This window comes from Meleagris gallopavo, chromosome 1 (assembly GCF_000146605.3).
Source record: "Meleagris gallopavo isolate NT-WF06-2002-E0010 breed Aviagen turkey brand Nicholas breeding stock chromosome 1, Turkey_5.1, whole genome shotgun sequence".
NCBI lineage: Eukaryota > Metazoa > Chordata > Aves > Galliformes > Phasianidae > Meleagris > Meleagris gallopavo.
In genome coordinates, this window is record NC_015011.2 from 168563378 (window position 1) to 168567802 (window position 4425).

General features: G+C 52.4%; 1 protein-coding gene across 1 annotated transcript in view; it reads right to left on the reverse strand.

Annotated features, from left to right (window-relative positions):
• The window catches only part of PDX1 (pancreatic and duodenal homeobox 1), an 11374-nt gene that overhangs the window by 705 nt on the left and 6244 nt on the right, over nt 1-4425 (reverse strand). The window lies entirely within an intron of this gene.

Below are 4425 nucleotides of genomic sequence, written 5' to 3' on the forward strand. Positions count from 1 at the left end.
CCCTTCCCTTCCCTTCCCTTCCCCATAGAGGAAATGGAAACACTCTCACCATTACTGTGCTCTTTTGTTAAAATTTCCATATAAATAAATAGGAGGCATTACTTTCAGAGCAAACTACATAAAACAGCCCCATGGAGCAGACCCTTCAAATATCCCTGGCACTATCTGGAGAGCCCAGATGGTGGCTATTTTAGTCCTACATACCTGCAGCTTCCCCTGTGGGAGCACCCAACACAATCCTTGTGTCAAACACAGGGCTGGTGTCACCCCAGAGATGAGCTATCCCACAGAGCCAGATGAAGGTTTCCCGAGGAACTATTGCTGCCCCCAGCATCTCATCACCAGGGCTTGGCAGCTCCTCGGGTGTGTGGCTCGCTGCACATCCCAGAGCCGAGCAGAGAGGGTGGGATGAAAGCAAGCATGGGAGTAAATGGGATTTTGCTGGAGCGAGACATAAATCTGCCCCCAGCTGGAGTGTTATCTCCCGCACCTCTGCAGTTTTCCTGATGATTTCCAGTGCCTGCATCCAAACCAATTGGGACGACGTTTTCCAGGTGTGGCGAGGCAGCTTTGTGAGAAGCTTTACCAAAAACATTTTTACGTAGAGCCCTGGGCAACTGCAGCGGCTGTGCCTGGTGTGAACTGACCAGGGAACATGCCATGCACCCAATAGGGTTCAACACAGCCCAGCGAAACCCACAGAAATGGCAAATCTCTGCTGGAATCCCATCACTTTCCCTTAGTGCATGGACCAGGAAGGCTGTGGAGGTGGGAGAGCCAACTCCCTTGCATCGCAAAGGGATTAAGCTTCAGTAGGAAAGGTGCAAGCTGCAATTAATTAGCAGCTTGCTAAAACACACAGAGCACAGGTTCAGCGACTTTCTCCCTCCACGCAGAGCCGCATTCCCGGTTAATGAGCTCATTGGCACCGCAGTCCCACAGCAGCAGAGCTCCTGGCACAGCATCCCTTATCCTTCTCTTCAATTCCTCGGCAAATGCCTCTCTGGTTTCTCCACCATGGCAAACAACTCTGGTCTCTCCTTCCTCTCCTTCATCCCTCCTGCTCACAGCTGCCAGCCTTCCTCATCCTCATCCTCATCCTCTTCCTCATCCTCATCCTCACTGCTTTCCTTCCAAGCTAGCCCGGTGCACAGCCCCTCTTGCTGCCCCAGGGCAGTCAAACCTTTTTCTATCTGCAGTTAAACTGTCCCACTAAGGGCCGTGGGTTGAATATTACCAAACCCTCAATGAAGAAACGGTGGATTTGATGCCTTCAAAGCAGAGGGGGTTATCCCCAATTCTTTTTTCTTTTTTTTAATTTCCATTCTTGGGATAAAAAAAAAATCCAGCCTATATCACAAAGGAAAAAAAAACAGAACTGGCCATTCTGTTATCTCGAGCAATGCCACCTCCTGCAGTCTCACCTTTGGCCAAATACTGACTCACCAGCAGGGAGAGAAAAGCAGAGACTGACAGTCCAGCACAGTGCTGGGTGCTATTCTGGGAGGGAAAGATGCATGTTTGGAACCAGGTGGACCCAAGTAGCCATGCTGAGGGGTGGTGGTACAAGACTGTGTGCCATGCTACAGAGCAGCACAGCTCTTCTGCAAGAGCTCTGCAGCCTGCGCTCCAGGCAGGTGGCTGTTTTTCCTTGCAGAAGGGTTCAAATGCAATGAAGCAGTGCTCAAACATGGGCCAGGACTGGGTGTCCCTGCCCTGCCTCAGCCCCGGTGCTGGCACAGCCTGGTCTGCTGGCACAGGCCCTGGTGTGTTCCTACCCAGTCTTGTTGAGAAGGAAGGGACAAGGAGGAGCTGAGCTATTTGCATCTGGTCCATCTCTGCCACGAAACAAAGCCCTGCAATCCCTTCACTGCCAGTGCTTTCATAGATAATCACACCTGCTTTGGATGCTTCTGCTTGTGGCCAGATCCTCCAACTCACCCTCCAGCTTCCCCACTCCCACTGTATTTTTGGGTCGTTTATGATGGCTACGGCTGTTTCCAAAGGAACCTGCCTCCTGTGAGAGGCAAATGGAGCCAGGCTGAGGGCTCCTGGGAAAGTGATGTCCCACCGGAGGGCATGCAGTTGGCAGCAGCCCTGCCACAGCCTCCCCTGCTTGCAGTTCTACTGCTGGAGCGAGGCAGAAGGCAGTGAGTGTCAGGCCAAACAGCAGGGGAACCACGTGCATGGGCTTCCTGCTCCACAGCCAGGCTGCCCAGCGATGACTCAGCCCTGCGGTACGCTGCGAGGGAGGCACTGAACTTCTTTCCACCGTCTGGGTGCACGCTGAGCTCCCAGGTACACCTGGGTGTAGACGAGCTGAGGATCTGGACAGCACGTGGTGAAGGAAAGGAGGTGGGGAAGGGCTGAGAGCGGGAGAAGCTGCAGCTGCACGTGCATCTCACTTTGCTGCCCTGTTCCTCATGCTCGCAGCCAATGTGGTGCACGGACACATGGCTGTGCCAGGTGCTGGAAGCCCCAGGGAGGGATCAGCTATGGGTGAAGGAAAGTCAGTGATATTCACTGCTTGCAGCAAGAGAGATGCAGAGCTTTCCACAATTCGTTGTCCTCCCTAGGCATTAAGAGACCATTGTTACAGATCTGTCAGCAGCCATGCCCAGTGGTATTCCTGCTCACAAGGCAAATAATGTGCATAGCCCCAAACCCAGCGCTCTGCTCCCAACCATTGCTCATGCTGCTGGCTGCAGGGCTGGCACCCTCAGAGCACCACAGCCCTCCCGAGCACTGTGTCCCCTCTCAGCCACCATCTGCCACAACCATGGCAGCAGCAGTGAGCACAGCATGGGAGACAGCAGAGGAAAAACTTTCACACCTTGTGTTAAATCGCCTATTTCAGGTTTGATTTATGGTCATCGTTATTCATCTATGGCAGCAACAACCCACACAGAGCAATGGCTGGAGGAGCTGAGTACTGCTGAGAAGGAAATAAACAACAGCCAAACCTTCCATCTCTTACCTCCTGCCCGCTTGGTGTGGTGCTGGGATTGCCATACATTTACCTTTGCATGATCCCAAAGCTGTCCAGACTCAACTAACACTATAAATATATATAGGTGCCTTTGTAGGAAAGATGGATAGGAAAAAAGTAAGCGCCAAACCCATCAGCGATGTCAATTCTTTAAAGAAAAAGATTTTATTCAATACAACTAAATCATGCAGAGCTGGTTCTACTTTCACTTTGGCCTCGTGGTCAGGTGGAGCAAACTCAGCACAGTTCAGAAAGTCTCCATCATTACTGCAGTGCACGGAAAAAAACCGAAACCAAATGTGTTGTACTGGGAAAAGGACGGGCACATCTCTGCTGCCACATCTGCTGCTCACCCAGCAAAATGCTCCATAGGGATCTTAGTAGAAAACCCCATCCCTCAGTCTGAAAGATCGTCTGTTGGCACCTGGATCTATTTTCATAGAGGCTCCCTGAGTGCAACTTCGATGTAGCCAGCACAGAAAGCATTTGGAAATAGCTCCGGGGGGTGTTTCTAGTGGCAGACTGACGTGAAATTAACGGTGAGGAGAAGTGCTGAGGTTTAAAATGGTCCCCGCAAAGTCTGGGCGGCGTTACTTGTGTTGCTCTGCTGGCTTTGGTTCTTCAGCAGAACGGCTTTATTGGTAGTTCGTTCGCAGAATCATTAGCAGAGTTCTCACTCGTTGACGGCGTTTGAGTGACTGAAGAGATCCAGGCCTGGTGCTGCACTTCCCGTGCAACGCAAAACGAAAAAGTCCAGGAACGTCCCTGTTTGTGCCCACGTGTTAATGCCCCCAAGCAAAGAAAAGCAGCAGAACGACACGCCGGTGCCCACTGTTCCTTACAGGAAAACGCTTCATGCAAGATGAGGGGGAAAAAAATGCAAAGAGCCGCCTTCCTCCCATCGAATTCAATTTCCAGCGCTGTTTTAGGATCGTTCGTTTCTCCTCCACGAAATCCCCGTCCGTGCCGCTGTCGGTATAGGGAAGGTTTTCCTCATCGGCTGAGGAATGAGGGAGAAATGCCACCTTTCCCCCTCCGAACCGCTTCTCTCGGGTTCCAAAAGAAGCCCCGAACAGCCCTGAACTCTCCGGGACGTAACGCGTTGTCCGCAGAGAAAACAAAACCGCGCAGCGCCGAGCGCGGAGACGCGCAGGAAAGAAACGGAGCTGTGGAGACTTCTGCCCGACGTCCGGAGGTCGGGGGGCGGTGAAGAAGGGAAGGAGTTTTTCCTCCGAAGGAAACTTTCCCCTCCCGCCTCTGCCGTCGACCCCCGAGGCGAGACCCGGGCAGCAGCGCGGCCCCGCATCGCCGGGCCTCGACGGCCGCCTGTGTGCCCGGTGTCACTGGGGAGAGAAATCTTCCAAATCCTGCCCGCAGGAAGTCGGGCTTTTTTATTTTTATTTTTATTTTTATTATTATTACTATTATTTTCTTCT